The sequence below is a fragment of the Rhineura floridana genome, chromosome 8 (genome assembly GCF_030035675.1).
Source record: "Rhineura floridana isolate rRhiFlo1 chromosome 8, rRhiFlo1.hap2, whole genome shotgun sequence".
NCBI lineage: Eukaryota > Metazoa > Chordata > Lepidosauria > Squamata > Rhineuridae > Rhineura > Rhineura floridana.
In genome coordinates, this window is record NC_084487.1 from 14,044,166 (window position 1) to 14,065,790 (window position 21,625).

General features: G+C 42.1%; 1 protein-coding gene and 1 pseudogene across 4 annotated transcripts in view; one reads left to right on the forward strand and one right to left on the reverse strand.

Annotated features, from left to right (window-relative positions):
• Positions 1–21,625, forward strand: part of CELF2 (CUGBP Elav-like family member 2) — a 672,363-nt gene that overhangs the window by 236,384 nt on the left and 414,354 nt on the right. The window lies entirely within an intron of this gene.
• Positions 11,532–11,651, reverse strand: LOC133363436 (5S ribosomal RNA; annotated as a pseudogene).

Genomic DNA, 21,625 nt, shown 5'->3' on the forward strand with positions numbered 1-21,625 from the left:
GTTTCTCCTAATATACACATTCTTGCAAAGCAACTCCCTCAAATAGAATGGATTGTTAATATTATTTTCACTAATATATGCATTTTATGCACATTTCTTGGCTGGAGAACTGCATTGCAAAATTCAGAGAAGTGTGAATTTTGAAGGATGGCTGTGTTTCGGTTCGTTATTGTTTCGGAAAGTGCAGATTGGGTAGGTTCAACTTTAAAAGCAAACTGAATCTAATTTATTCCCCATCCCTAAGTTTGACTGTGTCCCAAATACCTTCTGCAAAGTTCCTCAGTGTTCCTTATGGGTACAAATGTTGGAAATGTTGGCATTTCCACAAGGCCAGTTCCCCCCATTGCACTGTTGACATTTGAAATGAGGGGCCATATATTACAGGCCGATGATGGTAGCTTCTCACATCAGTGTTTCACCCTCCCATGGAGTGGCATGAGAAATAGCCATGCTATCCTCCAGTCCCACCGCTGATGTTGTGTGGGACCCAACCATGCCAATGCAGTATCCACATCACTCCACTTTCTCTATCTCACACTTTCCAGGGCATTTCCCTGTCACTTCCCTTATCACAAAAAGCCCAATCTTTAGGGAAGCTGGGTTGCTTTGCAAGATCTAATTGCACAACCTGAATTTATCAGTATGTGATTGAATCCCACCTGAAAATAGCAACAGGCTGAAAGCACCCTTGTTGTCTGATTATTCAAAGGGGTTTTTAAAGATTAATTTCTCACCCAATAGTGTTAGATTAAGAAAAAAAACCTAGGGTGTCCTCCCTATTATATGCCCCCTTTCATACCCACCCAGAAAACATTCCAGGGTAAGTTGAGAGTAGCCAGTGCTCACAGTGGGATGCAATGCCGCCTCACTGCTTTTTAGTTGGACCTAAAGACACGAGTGATGTGAATGAATTGGAAGGTCATGATAGACATTTTCTGTATAAATAAATGGATTAAATAAAAGTATTCTATCATATTTTCAATGGATGCATCTGGGTCCAGCCTAATTTGGAATGAAACACCCACTTCCTTTCCCCCTTCCCCACGCCGAGCACTCAAAGGAGGCAGGGATATAGGAAACTGGTCCATATGGTCATTATTGTCTTCACCAGGGGTAACCAACGTGATGCCCTCCAGATGTTGTTGGACTACAATTCCCATCAGTCCCAGCCAGTACGACCAATGGTCAGTTTCCATGGGAGTTGTATTCCAACAACATCTGAGGGTGCCATGTTGGCTGTGCCTGGTCTACACTGACTGGCAGTGGCTCTCCTGGGCTTCATTCCAGCCCTACCTAGAGACACCAGGGACTGAGCCAAGCACATTGTGGAAAGCCACAATGACTATAGGCAAAAATGAGCTAGCTGAACCAATAGCCTTAATTCAGTACACAGCAAATTCCGATGTTCACTACTGTCCTTCTGGCCATTTAGAGTGGTGGTTCCCAAAAATAAGTTTCCCCCATGAAGCACTTGACAATTACTGAGGGTTCTGGTGGACCACTTAATGTTTTTCTGCCAGTTTTAGCATTTGTAACACACTGTGCTAGATGCTGGTATGTTTTTTAAATTGCATTTATATATAGCGTCTTACTGTATAACAATTTGCGTTCCATAGAATTAAAACAGTAATATGATTAAAATACAACATAAGAAATAAAAGAAGCAATAAAAATACAATTAAAATCAATTTGTATATTTAATAGGATGGATTTGTCATCTCCCATCTTCATCCACAAATCCACAGACACACCATGAACCACCTGAATGAAGCTCATCCATAGAGCACAGTTTGGGAACCCCTGATTTAGAGAAGAGATTATGGCATACATATAGTCCCCTGATACTCCACCATAAGGTGCCAGTCACCAATAAAATTTCTGAACTAGAAACCTGATGTCACATTAGTCACTCTTTGTGAGATTCCCAAGAACAGACTCGGGCACCAGTTAACATAACATTTAAGAATGTACGAACCAACCAATCTTTGCATTTTTCTTTCTCACCAACTGCTTCCCTATGTGAAAGACGATAGGGGTTTTTTTGTTGTTGTTTCAAATGTCAAACGATTTGTATCCTTCCTTCAGAACTTCCAAAATGTGTTTTTCCCCCACCACACAGTGAAGGAACAGCACTCTCTCTCTCTCGAGCCGAAGAACTTGTCTTCAGCTTTCCAGCCCACATTTACTTTTAATGAGAGCGTTGCATAACTCCTTTTAGACATTATGAAAGGCTCACAGCTGGTGAACTTCAAGAGAACCTTTAGTGCTGTTTGCATTTAGTGGGGGGACCCTTCTCTGGATGAGTGGAGAGTGGCTTCGTGAATCCCCAACCTTTTATAAGTACATCAGCCATGGGGAACCTTTGGCCCTTCAGATGATGCTGAACTACAACTCCCATCAGTTCCAGAAAGCATGGCCATTGGCCAGGGATTATGGGAGTTGTAGTTCAAAAACATCTGGAGGGCTAAAGGTACCCCATGCATAGTTTACTTATTCACTTCATATAAGGCATTATTCACACACGCATGAATGCATATCCCTTTGGGATTCCCAGCAACTGGCATTCAAAGGCGCACTATTTCCTTAGCCTCCATGAAGTTGTCTAGTCCTCTTTTAAAGCTATCCAAGTTATGGGTGCCCATCATTGCCTCCTGTGGAGGTGAAATCAGTAGTTCAACTATGTGTTGGGTGAAGAAGTACTCTCTTTTGTTGGGCCTGAACCTTCCAACATTCAGCTTCTTTAGATGTCCACAAGTTCTTGTATTATGAGAAGGGGAGGAAACCCTTCTCTGCATCCACTTTCTCCCCACTTTGCACCTTGATGTGTGGCACGAAGATGGGTCCCATTTTCCACTCTCTCTTGGGCAGCACTGTATCTTGGGCCTTTCCTGTCCCTCAGTTTCTCTACACTAGACCTCCATGCTTGGGGCTGGTTCCTACGCGCATGCCATACACTAACAGCTGCCGCTTTTTTACCAGGGATATGAAGTTCAATCATGTGTGTTAGGTGAAAGTGTTGCAGCTCATGTCTCCTTTTTTAAAAAACAAACCCATAATAACTCAGTGATATAGCTTTGATATACACCAGCTGGCCAAGAGGCTAAAATACTGGCCAGGTCAGTTTGTTTGTTTATTATGTTCAATTGCTTTCCCTAGATTACTTCAGAGTGCCTTTGGGGCTACTGAGTTCATTACGGCTGCTGAACTAGTTCATTATTGTGGCACTTATTTCCAGTTGCTATCCGTTAGCTGCAATTCCAGAGTTTTGTTGTTGATGGTGTTGTTGCATCTGCTCTTTTCAACTTGATGTTTAATTCATGTTCTATGAAACAGGTGTGGAAGCCACCTCAAGGATGCCTTTCGACCAAAAGCTGGCGTATAAACTGAAATAAATAAATGCTTTTTTAAAAAAGTAATGCTTATGATCATAGGTCACATCTGCACCATTGTTTAAAGAATGTTTAATGGACAGTTAAAGCACATGGCTTTCTCCCCCAAAAATCCTGGGAGCTGTTATTTGTTAAGGGTGCTGGGAATTGTAGCCCTGTGAGAGGTAAACTGCAGCTCTCAGGTTTCTTTGGAGGACACCATGTATGTGCACCGGTTGCCCCTTAACTACCACCCAAGTTCAAAGTTCTGGTTTTCGTGTGCAAAGCCCTATATAGCTTGGGACCAGGATACCTGAAAGATTGTCTAACCCCTTATATTTCCAGTCGATCACTGCACTCTGCAGGTGAGGGCCTCCTGCAGATATCATCTTATCAGGAAGTCCATTCCGCACAGCATAGGAAGTGGACCTTTAGTGTGGTGGCACCTACCCTTTGGAATTCCCTCCCCTTAAATATTAGACAGGTGCCTTCTCTGTTATCTTTTCATCGCCTACTGAACAGCGTCCTCTTTCAACAAGGCTTTTAAGTTGAGACCTTATCCCAGTCCGCTTCTGCGTTGACATTGCTTTTTAAGATGTTTTTAAAGCTTCTTTAAAATCTGTTTTTAAATATGTTTTGTTTTAGCATGTTTTTAATGATGTTTTGCTTTAATATATTTTAAGACTGTTTTTATGATGTTTTAGAGTGTTTTTAGTGTTTTTGTTTGCTGCCCTGGGATCTTACTAGGTGGAAGGGTGGGATATTAATTTAATAAATAAAATGATAAATAATTTAATGTACTTTAAATGTACAGTGTGGTTGGAACTATAGTCTGTTATCCACTGGAAAAATGTGACTGGCTTCTGATTATTGCAGAACTGTGAAATCCTGCCTTGTGACATGTTTCACTCAAGAGTAATCTTTCTTGTTTATTACGTCCTCTCTGTGTCTTCTCTGTGTTACTCTTTCAATTATAGTCATTATTTCTAAATATGCATTTATAAACATAAATTCAGCAAATGCAGACATGATAACAATCTGTGTATTTTTTGGGGATGCATTTCCTTTGGGATGTGTGTGTGTTTGGCAATGCATAAATAGCCACCCTAATCGTCAAAACTTCTCTTGCCATTAAGTTGCATCTCCTAATGTTCAACTGAAATCTATCTTCCTATGATTAGTTACTAGCCCATTATCTTGTGTAAGCTGCAGGAGAACACTAATGGCTGATGATTGCATGTATCACATTGCAGGATCAGCAGGACAATGAGCCTCTGATGGTATGTCGGATGTTATTAAGTCCTGCAGTTGTGTTGCCAGCTAGAGAGGAGACAAGCATTGACATCTGGGTTTGCTGTAGAGCCCAGTCTCTCTAGGTTTTTTAGGTGGTCCATGGTTGATGGTGAGTAGCTTTTTGAGATGAAGAAGCTGTCTGTAAGCAAAATTACATCTAATACCCAATGCCTGTACATAATAAGTATCATTCTCTGGGATGGACTGCAGATAATTGATGATAATGGTCCATCTGGAGAGTCTTTGCCTTAATCATCCCATAGTTTTTTGAAGGTCTGATGTAAATCATTCAGGTGGCATCCTATCCACGTAACTGAAACAAAACGGAATCCCTGAGTCTAAATGAGGTTGTATCGTAGACTGTAGATAGACAATGTCTTAGGAAGTGTGCTTTGTGAAAGCATTAAGGTATGTGTAGCAGTGAGTGTGTTTCTAGTACGAAAAAATGGAAATGGACTGCCTTCAAGTCGATTCCGACTTATGGCGACCCTATGAACAGGGTTTTCATGGTAAGCGGTATTCAGAGGGGGTTGACCATTGCCGTCCTCTGAGGCTGAGAGGCAGTGACTGGCCCAAGGTGAGCCAATGAGCTTTATGGCTGTGTGGGGATTCAAACCCTGGTCTCCCAGGTCGTAGCCCAACACTATACCACACTGGCTCCATTTCTAGTATAAGATTGCATTTATATATTGTATTTCCATTGTGGCATCCTAAAAGTGAACCTACTGGATACAATGCTTGGAGCTGAGTTTAATGGCGGAGTGGAAGTTGCTGGAAGCCCTGATGGGATTTCTTAGGGGGCCTCCTTCCCAAGGGTCCAGATGATGACTTTGTTGCCAGTGTATTCCAGGTAGGGGAGAAGCCTTTGGGGACAGGAGCTGAGAAAGCATAGCTCTACGTCTGCCATGAATATGGGGACATCCTTGGAGCCCTGTAGTCCCTCTGGCTCATTGCCAACAAATAGTACATTGAATATATAATCTTGGCTTCAGTATATTTATGTACCATTACATATTGTAATAAGGCATTCGGTACATTTATAACATAAATATACAGAACGCCTTGTAACAATACTTTATACAAAGCCCCTTGCCTTTGGTTTGCAAATGAATAGAACTTGTCCACCCCCTTTGACCTCCCCCCTTCTCATACCCAGCCATTTTAAGCTCAAACAAGCAATCAAAACTGTGAAAACTATTTCAGCAATGAATGCAATTTTTTTTTTTTACATTTTGATTCTGGAAAACAAAAGTACACAAAAAAACAGTTCCCATGGAACTGATCAGAAGCCCACACGTGTTTCTGTGTATCTTTCATTTTACTTTCTCTCCCCCTTTACACTCAGTTTCTCCCCAGCCCTTCTCCAGGTCCCCCCTCTGAGGGAAGCTCAGAGGGTGGTGACAAGAGAGAGGACCTTTTCAGTTGTAGCTCCCCATCTGTGGAATATGCTCCTCAGTGAGCTCCACCTAGCGCCTTCATTGTCATCTTTTCAGCGCCAGGTAAAGACATACATTTTCTCCCAGGCATTTGATAGATTGAAATGATGATGTATTTTAATATGCTGCCAAACCTACCTGTGGCTGTGGGGGGCGTTTATTGTTATGTTTTTATAGTGTGTTTTATATGTTTTTGTTTTAACATTGTACAAGTTGCTTGGGGACCTTCAGGTATCAAGCGACTAATACATCTTATAATAATAATAACAACAACAACAACAATAATAATAATAATGAAGAAGAAGAAGAAGAAGAAGAAGAAGAAGAAGAAGAAGAAGAAGAAGGGAGAGGGGAAATAGGAGCAGGGCCACTTGAGGCATTAGGAACTGGACAACTGTACAGAGAGACCCATAAATGGTTTCCCCTCTTTGCCCAGCAAGGAACTATTCCCCTGACCCAGCCCTATTTCAGGTTTCAGGTGGGGGTGGGGGTGAGGATGGTGTAGCATCCCTGCTCCTCACATCTCTCACTTCCTGCAGCCACCAGACTTCTGCTGTCACTGCCTGGGCCCCCAGCTGCTACTATGGTGGCAATTGCTGGGCAACCAAGCTATCCCACCAAAGCTGATATTATAGCATTCTAGTTCCCAGCATACTTCTATTTTGGGAGATGTCTAGAAAGCCATAGAAATAGACTAGAAAGTGAACAGAGTGCCCTTACTCCAAATCCTCACTAGAGGCATAGCTGCAGGAAGGTAGGGCACATGGTTGGCCAGAAATAGGTATCTTATTAAAAAAAGCTAATTCCCTTCCCCTGCTACATTACAACATTCATGGAAATTGATAAAATGAGTGTTTCATCAGAATGATGCATTCTAGTCCAGACACCGCATGTAGTGCTTCTTTGGTCTGATCAGCCTGAGCTGGAGTCCCAACAAAGAAGCAACAGCTTTGCTGTGACCCACCTAGACTGGCCTTGCAATCCACCTATGGATCCCAACCCACTGGTTGAAGGCCTATACTTTAGAGCTTGATTACTCCTGCAATGTGTCGCTCAAGTATGGGAGGATTCATACAGTAGCCACTGAAACAAATTTGGAAAATGGCAAACGTCTACAAAACTATCAGGACATATACCCCAACCAACTGTGTTTTTTCTACTAGCTGTTTGGAAGACAGTGCTCTTTTCCCTCGCTCCAGCAATGCACCACATATTTATCGAAAATGTAAAAGAAGTCCCAGAAGGATGAGCCTATTCACTGTTGGCAGGGTTTTAAACAACAAAAACATGTATTCTATCTGTTTTACTGTATTTGCTTTATTTTATTTTTTTGCACACTGTTTTGGTATTCCTAAATGTTTAGCAATTTGTAGACATTTCTAGTCTATTATTATTATTATTATTATTATTGGCTTATATCCAATGCACTACTAAGTAACTTGTTCCATCAGTACAAGAATTTGCACTTGCGCAACACAACCTTACCCCCCCGAGGCAGATTTGGAGAGGGCATGGAGGGAGAGGGAAGGGAAGTTCTATTGCGCCAGTGTAAATCCTTGCATTAATGGAACAAGTGCATTGCAGACTGCCTATTATTACAACTATACAGTAAGGCCCCAATTATATGGCGGGTTAGGGACCAGGCCCCCGCTGTAAAGCGGAAATCGCCGTAAAGCAGGACCCATAGACTATAATGGGGCCGTCGCGCGAAAATGTCATAAAATGTTGCAAAATTGCTAAATTGGCTTTAAAAGGGGGAATTTCCCGCCGCCGCATTAGCGGAACGCCGGGATGCGAAGCGCAGGTAAGCGGGGCCCTACTGTAACAATATATTATTTCACAATTATTTTTATTATTAATATATTGGTTCGCCATTATTATTGCATTAATATACTGTATTATTTCACCAAGGACCATAGAGAATGTTTCAGTGCAGGAGCCTGAAATATTTCAAGGCAGGAGGAACCATATTACTAAGAATGTTACCTTTTTGACATCTTCTCGTTCTCCATTTCAGGGCCAAAGTCAAGAATTGGCATCACTGGACATTTGCCAGTGCTCACGCCCCGGTAAAGGACTTGCTGATGCTTTCCCCCCCCCCCACTCGAGGCACCTGTGGTTCCTTCTATGGTCATTTACTGTCTGCTCACCTGCCCTTTGTGATCATGCATGCTAGTTGTGCAGAACCGTTGGCCCTCCCTATGTTGCTGAACTACAACTGTTCCATCCCTGGCTATTGGCTATGTTTGGTAGGGCTGATGGGAGTTCTAGTTCAGCATCTGGAGGGCCAAAGGTTCCCCACTCCTGATGTTTGCAGTGATAAGGGTGAGGAAATTAAGCAGCTTCGTCTCTGAGCAGTTGTACAAATGGAGCCCAGAGGGAGAGAGCAAGTGAGTAGGCAGCGCTGGTAGTGGATGAGGAGGAGGACCCAAAGAGAACCCCACCCCACCCCCACTGCAGGGTCTTCAAAACATGAAGCCAACAGTGCTAGTTTATCTCTTGCTGTTGTTGCTTTAATGCAGGAGTGGAGAACCTCAGGCCTGGGGGCCAAATGTGGCCCTCCAGGCCCCTCTGCCAGGCGCTGCCAGGCCACATCCTATTGCCTGAACTCTGCTAATGTCTCTTGCTTGTCTGATTGGTGGATAGAGAGGTATGTATATAGAAACTAGCCTACTGTGCAAAGGAGATTCTTTTCCCTTGATTTGGGCATCTTTCTTTTTCATAGAGTGATCCTGGTCAGTCAGCACTCACGTAATGAAATATGACAACATCCTAGCACTACGTTGCCTATCAAGAGTTGTATATCTGCTGAGGTCAGTGATGACGGTGTTCCATAGGTTGGTCTCATGGGTGAGTCAGGCCAACCAGGAGCCTATTTAGGGCACTTTAACCTCTATCCCAGTGTGGCCCTTGAAAAATTGCTGGAAATACTTTTATTACTGATTAAAATGTTCACAATAATCACCCACATCCTCCAAGCTCTGTAGTTCACTGAGCCACTTGCAAAAAGATTCCACAAAAGATTTTTTTTAAAAAAAAACTTGCATGTTTATCTGAATAAGACCTCATATTACTTTTTGAACAAGTCTAGTTAACAGCCAACTGCCTCCAAAAAATATCTTTAAAGTGTTAAGTCAGCTGTTAAAGAAGTCTGCATTGTCTCGGAATCTTGCCTAATTGTTTTAGGAAAGGCTGAGTTATTACTCAGCAAGCTGTGGAACATCGTGATGAAGTGATCTTTTCATCTCTGCAAAACAAAAAGAGAGACGAGTTAAAGCTATAGCAACTAAGATTCCATAACTTTTCCTCCCTCTGTGAAGCAGAATGCCACGGCAAATTTTAATTCAAGTCACCTTTTCACTGTGTTAATTTTGAGCAACGTTTACTTCTGCCAATCATTAATTAAGGAAACAGCCAGCTCTAGAACTAGGGGAAATAGAATAAAACCCTCTTGTATACATGCAGTTTCAATCAGCATCTGAAATAGATTGTCTAGGCTGGGGGATTCTGAAGCTGTCTTACTGGGCCTGTCTATAAACAGGATATGGGGAGTAAGGCAAGGCAGGATGTGCACAACTGTCCTGTGGAGAAGCTCAAGGTTTGTTGCTTTTAGTGATGAGTGAACTTCACTTGATTCTATTCAGAATCAACTTAGTATCTCTGAGCTTTCCTAGCATGCATTCAGGTGGGAAAAGCATGCCTGTTTTCTGAGAGTTCTTCCTCCCCATCTCATAAAGGCTGCTGCACACACACTGGTGGTGCTTTGCTCAGTGTGCCACTTGGGAGCTGTTGTTTGGCCCTAACCTGCTCTGTACCTACCCATAGCATCAGCCATGGCAGAGACCCATCTGGAAATCCACTCTTCCCCGCAAACTTCTCATATCTGGGGACAGTGTAAAATTATGCATATTGGAGCAAAAAATCTTAATTTCACATATACGCTCATGGGGTCTGAACTGGCGGTGACCGACCAGGAGAGAGACCTCAGGGTTGTAGTGGACAGCACGATGAAAATGTCGACCCAGTGTGCGGCAGCTGTGAAAAAGGCAAATTCCATGCTAGCAATAATTAGGAAAGGTATTGAAAATAAAACAGCCGATATCATAATGCCGTTGTATAAATCTATGGTGCGGCCGCATTTGGAATACTGTGTACAGTTCTGGTCGCCTCATCTCAAAAAGGATATTATAGAGTTGGAAAAGGTTGAGAAGAGGGCAACCAGAATGATCAAGGGGATGGAGCGACTCCCTTACGAGGAAAGGTTGCAGCATTTGGGGCTTTTTAGTTTAGAGAAAAGGGGGGTCAGAGGAGACATGATAGAAGTGTATAAAATTATGCATGGCATTGAGAAAGTGGATAGAGAAAAGTTCTTCTCCCTCTCTCATAATACTAGAACTCGTGGACATTCCAAGAAGCTGAATGTTGGAAGATTCAGGACAGACAAAAGGAAGTACTTCTTTACTCAGCGCATAGTTAAACTATGGAATTTGCTCCCACAAGATGCAGTAATGGCCACCAGCTTGGATGGCTTTAAAAGAAGATTAGACAAATTCATGGAGGACAGGGCTATCAATGGCTACTAGCCATGATGGCTGTGCTCTGCCACCCTAGTCAGAGGCAGCATGCTTCTGAAAACCAGTTGCCGGAAGCCTCAGGAGGGGAGAGTGTTCTTGCACTCGGGTCCTGCTTGCGGGCTTCCCCCAGGCACCTGGTTGGCCACTGTGAGAACAGGATGCTGGACTAGATGGGCCACTGGCCTGATCCAGCAGGCTCTTCTTATGTTCTTATGTTCTTAGGAGAGGCTTTTAGATCTGGATGAAGCACAGCAGCTACCTGAAACATTTGCCAGATCCAACCGGAATGCTTTCTTTGAACCCGTGTGTGATTGCTTCACCCCTCTCTCACCTTAGAACAAGGGTGGGGGACCTTTGACCCTCCAGATGTTGCTGAACTACAACTCCCATCATCCCTGGCTATTGGCCATGCTTGCTAGGACTGATGGGAGTTGTAGTTCAGCAATGACTGGAGGTCTAAAGGTTCCCCACACCTGCCTTAGAATGATAATGGGCGCTCTCATTTCCTGGGGCTCAAGGGGAAAGCATGGTGTAGGTTTTTGACTCATGGGGTTGTATTCAACTATGTCATATTTGAGGCAACCCCACTGAAATTAATCATGTCCATTCACCTCACTGGGTCTGCTCTGAGTAGGACTACCATTGAATACCACCCATGATGTTTAGATTGTGAGCTTTTTAGGACAGGGATCTCTCTTTTTCCTTCTTCCTATGTAAAAGAATAGATAAAGTATTTGTTGTTGTTATATGCCTTCAAGTCGATTACGACTTATGGCAAACCTATGAATCTTTTTTGGATATATTCATAGGGTTTTCATGGTAAGAGGTATTCAGAGATGGCTTACCATTGCCTTCTTCTAAAATTACGGCACCTAGTATTCCCAGGCGGTCTCCCATCCAAGTACTAACCAGGCCTGACCCTGCTTAAGCTTCCGAGATCACATGAGATCAGGCATGTTCAAGGTAGTATGGCCATAGGCAATAAAGTATTAATAGCATTTATATCGCACCTTTTGCCGAATGGGCTCCCATGTAAAGTATTCAAATACAATAAGAACAAAATAATTATACAAAAGGGAGCCATTGTGGTGTAGTGGTTAAGGTGTTGGACTACCACCTGGGAGACCAGGCTTCAAATCCCCACACAGCCATGAAGCTCACTGGACGACCTTGGGCCAGTCACCGCCTCTCAGCCTCAGAGGAAGGCAATGGGAAACCCCCTCTGAATACTGCTTACCATGAAAACCCTATTCATAGGGTTGCCATAAGTCGGAATCGACTTGAAGGCAGTCCATTTCCATTTTCAATTATACAAAACAGCAGTGTGTGTGTCTATGTAACAAATAAAATAGTAGAACCAGCAAATCAAAAATAAAAGGCAGACTTTGGTGCCTAAAAGTTTTTTTTTATCTCGTTACATTGATATCGCGGCCTTTCTCCCAAAAGAGCCCAGGGTGGCAAACACACAATCGATAAAACAATAAAACATCTTTAAAGCATCACATCTTAAAAACAATTCCAGTGTAGATGCAGACTAGGAAATACCTCTGCTTAAGAGGCCTGTTGGAAGAGGAGGGCATTCAATAGGCACCAGAAAGACAACAAAGACAAAGCCTATTTAAGAAGAGGGAATTTCAAAGGATAAGTGCCACCACACTAAACACCCTTTTCCCATATTGCGTGAAATGGACTTCCTGATGGTATCCGCAGGTTATTTAGGTATACAAGGGATGTCAAAATCTTTCAGATATAGCAAATGTGCTAGGTGACTGTCTCTCTGCTAGGGTGGCCACGTGATGAGATAGTCCTCTATTTGAAGAGTTATCACTCCTCAATATGAAGGTGTCCTCTGATTGAAGGACTGTCCCATCCAAGTCTGGTTAAAGATGAACAACCCTAAGGATGGATAACAGGGAGAGCCTTGAAGTTGCCCATCAACAATTAGCACCTGGACAGCAGACTGAGCAGGCACACACTGGTTACCTGCTTACAGTCTTCCTGATGATGATGATGGGATATATCGCATTTTTACTGAAATTGTAGAAATTGCTGAATTTGTCTCTATGGGTTGTATTCAACTAAGTCCTATTTGGAGCAGACCCATTGAAATTAATAAACCTAACGTAGCCATATCCATTAACTTCAGTGGGTCTACTCAGAGTAGGACTAATGTTGAATACCACCCTGTTCATGTTATATTTATTTATTTATATATTTATATGCTACTTAATCATTAACATTTCTAAGCAGTGTATATCAAATAAAAAAAAATTAGAAATAAACCATACAAAGAAGAAAATAAATATCCATCATAAAATTGAACAAAAACCTGAATGCTACTTTAAAACGCCTGCTGGAACAAGAGAGTATTTGTCCTGTGCTTGAAATTCAGCAAGGAGAGTGCTGGTATGATCCCAGCTGGGAGGGAATTCCACAGGCTTGGGCCCAAAACAATGAGTGCAAATGTTGATTGCTTATTGTGTTTTGCGTCATCATCATCCTTACCTGCACTTCACTAGCAAGTCCCAGAGCAGGTTACAGAAATTTAAAATCCAGTATTAAAAACAATTAAAACAAATTGCAATCAGAGGAATAGTGTGGATCCTGAAAACATACATCTCCATGGCCAAAAGCCAGGGGAAAGATGTAGGGAGGACTGTAAGGAAGGAGGCGTGAGTTGTTAATGGCTTTAAACACTAATGAGAGCACCTTGAACTGAGCCTGGAAATGAATTTGGCAACCAATGCAGCTGTTTTAAAACAGAGGTTATATGCACTGTGAATGAAACCCCAGCCAGTAATCTGGCTGCTCCATTCTGGATCAATTGATGTTTCCAAGTTCTCTTTACATTTGTCCCTTTTCAAAGCAAACTAGTTCAGTTCACCTTCCGTTCACAGTTCAATTCAAGTTCTTTGAAATAGTTTTCGGCAACTCCCCCCACCCCAAGCATTCAGAATGTTACAAGCTGCTGTGCTGAAGAATAAAAGCTGCGTAAGAAGGCTAAACAAATCTTTAAAAATACACAAAATGAAATGTGATTTGTCTGTTAGACTGAATCAGTTCACTCTAAGCACTGGTATTCATTCATTCATTCATTTATAGAGTTTATATCCCACCCCTCATCATATGTTATCTTGGAGCAGATCACAACAACCTCTTGGGTCTTATGATCAGCAGAGGGGACCTTTGTGGTAGTTCCACCATTCTCAGAAGTTTGTGGGGGGTGGCCCAGGAGAAGGGATTCTCTGTGTCAGTCCCTAAGTTGTGGAAATCCCTCCCCACAGTGGTGCCTTCATAATATAGTATACAATGGAGAATGCTGAAAACACACCTCTTTACCCTAGCCTTTGACACCTGCGATGCGTATTTTTAGGATCCACCCTTATTCTTGTGATTGTAATTTGTTTTAATTTGTTTTACATGTCGTATTTTAAATTGTTGTAACCCACCTTTGGATGTTTGGGTGAAGGGCAGACGAATAGTAGTAGTAGTAGTAGTAGTAGTAGTAGTAGTAGTAGTAGTAGTAATCTGGAATTAGTTCCTTATTAGATATGTTGAACTTGAACTAGAACTAGTTCCTTTTTGAAATGAACTTTCCAACTGTGACACACAGAAAAGTGTGTACAGAAAAGGTTCTCTCTCCGGTAGACACCAGAGAAAGTGAAAAGAGGAAAGGGGCCTCTGGTTCATGTGGGAGACGGTGGTCCTTCAGATGGCACTATATGTGCATGAGTAATATCGCCATAACATGGATCTTTATGTCATCCTAAGGAGTTGAATTCTCCTTTTCCCTTCAAGCCAGGCCCTGCCTCTCATTTTCCCGGGACTTTCTCTGATCTCTGAAATGGCGCAAGCAAACGTGTTCCAAGGGGCGCACTGTGCTGTTAGTTGTTAAATAAAGCAATAACCTATGCACTTGTAATGCTTTCACTATGACCTACTTACATACTACTTCACCCTCCTTATAGTATGATTAAAAGCTCCTTTGAATCCACTATTCCCTCAAGGGATTTGAGGCTAGAATTTAACAAACTGTTCAGAAGGCTTAAGTCAGTGAGAGGGCTTCCCTTACAGCTTCTCCTAGCTAATTCACGTGTAATTAAAAGGAAAATAAATATTTAAAGAGAGACCATACATTTAAAACAAAACAAAAGCATTTTCAGCATCTGTGTCATAGAGGAAAGAGACAAATGCATGGACAATTAAATGCCAATTTCAAGTGGATTCTGTGCGTATTGTGGGGGGGGGGAGAAGTTCACCCTCAGTCATGTTCATATGCTCATTCCTTCCACAGTTGAGAAGGCCTTTCTTGAGCCCAGAATTGGCCTCTGCAAAAATGAGGCCAGGCAGCTAGGCTTGTGACCTATTTCCCTGGGAGAAAAATAGATCAGAAAGCCTGAGAATCATTCTTCTCCCTTCCCCCACCCCATTTCCTGGAGAGAGAGAGAGAGAGAAACATGGAAGGGAATGGGAAGATTGTGGAGGGTTAAAACAACATCATGGAGGCTTCCTATTGAAATGAATGTCTTCATTTCTTCATCTTTATTGAGCTCTTGTTTCCTTCAGCTGCTGAGTGCTAAAAGCTGCCCTTTCTGAAGTCACAAGATTTTATTTTTATTTTTTTTTTAAATTGAAAGTTAATCCTCCTCTACTCTAGGCTGGATTAAGCACCATGGAGGCCTCTGATCGCAAATCAGGTGGCGGCGTACATCTGGAGAAAGTTGTAATGACTGTTCCCTCCTGCTTCTGCTCCTTTCGCTCACCCTCATATTTCTGCAAATTTTGCTCCCAGGTACTTTAATGGGCGCCGCTTAGATAAAGAAGCCAAATACCAAGAGATTAGTGTTTAAATGGTTTTCCAGAATGTTTCATGACCACCCTTATTCACCCTCCAGCTGTGCCTATTTACTAGATTTTTATTCCTACATTTGCGAGTCGTAGGCTGCATTTGCACATCACAATAAGCAAGGGCTGGGCAGCATGCACCAGTGGGCTGCACTTGCACAATAAACCATGATAGGCTTGGGAGTACTCCTGGATACATCTTTGCCACTAGAGACTCAAGCGTCCTCTGTGGCTAGGAGTACCTTCTACCAGCTTTCTGTGGTTCGCCAGCAATGCCCATTCCTGGAAGCCAGATTTCGGCTGAACATCTGGAAAAGCTTCCTAACTGTTAGAGCAGTACAACAATGGAACCAATGACCTAGGGAAATGGTGGGCTCTCCAACACTGGAGGTATTCAAAAGGCAGCTGGACAGCCACCTGTTGGGGATGCTTTACCTTGGATTCCTGCATTGAACATGGGGTTGATTGATTGCTTGATTGAGTTTATTTATACACCTTTCCACAGTGAGCTGTGCCCAAAGCAGCTTACAACAAACATTCAAAATATCAAAATACAAAACATAGAGGTAGGGGAAAGAAGTCAGTTTACAAAACAACCAATGCATTCAAAAAGGACAAAAACAATTTAGCGAACATTCCGTTTGGACTTGATGACCTTATAGGCCCCTTCCAGCTCTGCAATTCTATGATTCTATGATTCTGTGGACAGAAACAGACTGACCACTGTAGTTCGTCCATTGGTAACCTTGAGGCTGGATTACTGCAATGTTCTCAACGTGGGGCTGCCCTTGGGCTGATACAGGAGCTCCAGATGACGCAGACTGCAAAAGCCAGACTGTTGATGCGGGCAGATAGCCAACATTGATTTTGTTTTTTGGTTAATTGTATTGTTTTTATTTGTATTTTGTATTTGTATTTTTATTTGTGTGTAAGCCGCCTTGGGGGCCTCTTTGGCCGAAATAAAGCATAGCATAGCATAGCATAGCATAGCATAGCATAGCATAGCATGAGACACCATTGTTAAACATCTACACTGGCTGCCCATCTGCTACTGTGCCAGATTCAATTTCTGTATTCATTTACAAATCCCTAAACAACTTGGGTCCAAGGGCCACCTGAATTTTTATACCTCAGCTCAGTCACTGGGGGAGCATCTTTGCTTGTCCCCCAAGTTGGTGAGGCTCATCTGATGTCAGTATGAAATCAAGCCTTCAGTGCCATGGACCCAGTCTTCATGGGCCCAGTCTTCCGATAGAACAGCCTTTCCCAACCAGTGTGCCTCCAGATGTTGTTGGACCACAACTCCCATCAGCCTCAGCCAGCATTGCCAATGGTCAGGAAAGATGGGAATTGTAGTCCAGCAACATCTGGAGGCACACTGGTTGGGAAAGGCTGCGATAGAGATTCAGATGTATTAACTTTTACATGTTTGCTGAAAAGTTTTCTATGCTGTCAGGCTTACGCTAACAGTTAGAGAAGGGGGGAAACTCTCTTTTTACAATTAGCCAGTGATCTGTGATTCTGGTTGTTTTTATGGTATTTATTTATTTATTTGTGAGAGCCAGTGTGGTGTAGTGGTTAAGGTGTTGGACTACAACCTGGGAGACCAGGCTTCAAATCCCCACACAGCCATGAAGCTCACTGGGTGACCTTGTGCCAGTCACTGCCTCTCAGCCTCAGAGGACGGCAATGGTAAAGCCCCTCTGAATACCGCTTACCATGAAAACCCTATTCGTAGGGTCGCCATAAGTCGGGATCAACTTGAAGGCAGTCCATTTCTTTTTCTATTTATTTGTATTAGATTTACATGCCCTTCACCACAAAATCCCAGGGTTATTTACAACAATCAAATATACAATTATAAAACAAATAAAACAGTCATAACTCTAAAACAAGTGAAAAACAATGAAGAGCAGTTCCATATATATATATATATATATATATATATATATATATATATATATATACTTTAAAAACAAGCTCACAAATAAAAACAGTTAAAACTGTCCCAATATGGATGTATATTTGATGTTGTACACCTCTTTGCCTTTTTAAAAAATGAAATTGTGGTGTATAAACACTTTCATATATAAATAAATAAGCCAGTAGCCCTAAGAACATAAGAAGAGTGTTATGGAGCAGACTAAAGGCTTATCTAGGCCAGCATCCTGTTCTCACTGGTTGACCAACCTAGATGGGCCATCAGTCTGATCTTGGACGATTCTTCTTCTGAGGATTGCTGGTTTACTATGGCATCTTGCACAAGAGCACAACACTGGGGCATGCTGCTTAGTTGTTCCTCCTTTGGCACAGGTGGAATAAACAAACCAGGAAGCTGTGATTATGTTTGGCTTGCTGTGTGGTCTAATCTTGGGATCATAGTTTATTGCTCCTAGGGATGGGCGAGAATTTTGATCCAGTCTTCAGTTAAAGGCAAACCTACCTAATTCACACATTCTGAAAAGATACACAAACCGAAACACAGACATCCTTTGAAATTCACACTTCCCCGAAATTTGCTCCAGCCAAGTCATGTATACAAAAATGCATATCCTAGGGTAACATTTAAATATAAATGCATATACAGCATTAATGAAAATAACATACAAAAATGCATTATATTGGGGGAAATTGCTTTGCAAAAAATGTCTAAATTAGGCAAAATTGCATACAAAAATGTGTTTATTAGGAGAAATTCTCACTAAAATGCTGATGAATGTTTACAAGGACTTTTTTTAAGAGTGGTATAACAATCAATCCCTCTTCTCAGGGTACTCTGGGAATTGTAGCTCTGTGGGAAGAGTTGGGGCCTCCTAACAACTCTCAGCACCCTTGTCAAACTATAGTTCCCACGATTCTTTGGGGAAGACAGCAGATGCATAAGACAAGCCCCAAACCCTCTTTGGCATTTGGGTATTTTCAGTTTTTTGGATTGCAAGAAATTACAATAAATTTTCTCACTGTCCATAACAGTTGCTGCTATATGTGCAATATGCACCCATTCGTTTGATACTGAATTGTACCAAGGGTGTGGGGTGTCGTGGCAATATATATATAAAGCATGCAACTACTGGTTTGGATAGGTTAGCCAGGTGCATAAAGAGGACAGGATCCCTGTACCTTTCCTATTTGGGTCGGAGAGGGGGTTTCAGCCAGTGCAGCTGGTCGACACTGACTGGCAGAGGCTCTCCGGGGTTTAAGACAGGATTCTGGAGACAGAAAGGAGTGCACATACAAAGCATGTGCTTATGCAGACAAAGCATGTGCTCTGCCATTGCTCTAGGGCCATAGGAAGCTCCCTTGTGCCAAGTCAAATCAGTGGTCCATGTAGCGTAGTATTATCGACACTCACCGGCAGAGGCTCTCCAGGTCTCAGATGGGGAATGTTTCCCATCTCAACTTAGAAATGCTGGGGATTGAACTCAGGACCATCTACATGCAAAACCAGAGCTTGGAAAAGTTATTTTTTGAACTACAACTCCCATCAAGCCAATCCAGTGGCCATGCTGGCTGGGGCTGATGGGAGTTGTAGTTCAAAAAAGTAACTTTCCCAAGCTCTGTGCGAAACAGATGCTCTGCCACTGAGCTGCAGCCCTTCCCAAAGAGGAGCATAGGAGGCTGCCTTATACTGAGTGAGACCATTGGTCCATCTAGCTCAGTATTGCTGCCACTAACTGGCAGTGCTTCTCCAGGGTTTCGGTCTTTCCCAGCCCAACCTGGAGATGCCAGGTATTGAACATGCAAAGCAGCTGTTCCTACATGCAAAGCAGCTGTTCTGCTGTTGAGCGATGGCTCTCCCCCAAAGTAGGTGCTCTACTGTGATCCGTACTATTAGTAAATCTGCCTCTCTTCACACTGCTATTCATCACCTCCCCACACACACACACGATGAAAAATGCTCCCCAAACTTGTGAACACAGTGTCTATGTCGAAGAGGAAGAGTGCATTATAGCTCAGCAGTATTTTGCAAGTGTTTTGTGGGGTTACTGCAGAATGAACTTCTTGTTTGTGTTGATTGTGTGTGTTATGTTGTTTATTTGATTTGTACCCCACTTTTGCAGCCTTTTGCAGTAAGCGGAGAAGGAAATTTAAAACAAATAGAAATGCAGTAGCTAGACTCTCGCCGGAGCAACTAATTTTGAAGGTTCCTCTCTCCCCGATGACAAGGAACTGCTCCTCCTTCATATAAAATAAAATGAAGTATACCTAATTGCATCTGACAAATGTTGGAGGGCATGTACTGAGTTTAATGCTATATCCTCCTGGGATGCCTATTTCCCTTAGAGGAGGAATAGCTACCTTATTCTGGGACCAAACTGAGTGACCTTTTGTAGCATATGCTGGATTTTCTCTACTGGATTAACTTTATAGTATACAAATACTGAATATACTTCATAGTATTTGAGAACTAGATGCATATGCCGGGCTGAAAATACATACATAGGTAGCGGGTTTGTTTTTCTTAACAAAAGGCCCCTTTTCTAGGAGGCAGAGAAATGTGCTGTTGGTGTGGTGGATCAGTATCCCATGAAAGGCTTCCTTTTAAAGAGACGTAGTGGATGAATTAAGGTTCTTTTGTTGTTGTTGTTGTTGTTATTGATGAGTAGCCACTGGATTCAGTGACACTTACTCCAAATGGAAAGATCTTGTCAATTTCCATTCTCTCAGTTTCTCATTTTTCCAATCTTAAATTCAGTTCTCCACCTTTCTGCAACATTTTGCAAATGTCTTTTTAGAAATTCTCATGAAAATTCTCTAGCATTTTAGTGTTAATTTTTCATAATAAACACGTTAGTAGGCAGTTTTAACTAATGTGCACATTTTTGCAATCCATTTCTCATCATATATTCATCTTTATGCACACTTTCCCCTAATATACACATTTTTGTGTACATTAGTTCATTGGCCAACTGCATTGCAATTTTCTAATAAGTGCGAATTTTGAACGCTGGCTGTGTTTTGGCTCTCATATTGTTTTGGAAAGTGTGAATTTGATAGATTCAGCTTGAAATGGAAACTGAATCAAATTTCTTGCCCATCCCTGCTCCCAAGTAAGTGTGCAAAAGTTGCTCTCAGTCCCTGCGTAGGTCCTTTTCGCAACCCACAACCATCACCCTCTGCTTGTTAGGTAAACTAAAGTCAGCTAAGTTACACAGCAGTGGCAAGAAATCATCAAGAGCACTGGTAAAGGTGAGAAAGAAAAGTTTATTCATTCCCAATATACATAGCCATCTCTCTGAGTAGCTGCTCAGAGAAATGTCCTCACAACATGGAGGGAGAACAAAGGAGAGGGTGTGGTCCAAGAAGAAGTAGGAAGAGTGTTCAAAACAAACAAAACAGGTTATAAGGTGGTCCGTGAGAGGAGCACAAATTTTACTCTGTCTGTCTAGCACCCCTCACTGGTTCAAGTAACTAGCTACAAGCATCTTTGTCCATTCCAACACAAATATCTGTCTAGCCATTGTTGAAAGCAGACTGCTAGAACAGGTGAACATTTGGCCCAGTCCAGCAGGGCTCTTCTCAGGTTCTTACCATAACCAGAATGAGGCAAACTTGTGTGTGTGTCAAATTTGGGAAACGATACTGGGGCATTGCTAGGGATGTTCGATACAGTTTGCATTTCAAGCTGAATCTATCAAATCTGCACTTTCTGAACAGTATGAGAACCAAAATGCAGCCATCCCTTGAAATTTGCACTTGCTTGAATTTTGCGATGCGGTTCACCAACCAACCCATGTATACAAAAATGCATAGATTGGGGGAAGTGTGCATAAAATGAATATACGAGTGAAAACAACATGCAGAAGTGCATTATATAATAAATTGATTGCAAAACTGTGTACTTTAGTCTAAATTGCATACAAAAATGTGTTTATTAGGAGAAATGCACGTTAAAATGCTGGAGAATTGTCATGAGGATTTCTTTTAAAAAATCACAAATTTCTGCAGAAAAGGGGAGAACTGAATTTAAGACTGGAAAAATGAGAAATAGCGAGAACCAGAATCGACGGATCTTTCCATCCCTAGGCAATTGCATGACTGAATATTCCTCCATTTAAATATCTTCCAGACCTGGTATATATAAAATTAATTTGGTGTCAGGGCAAAA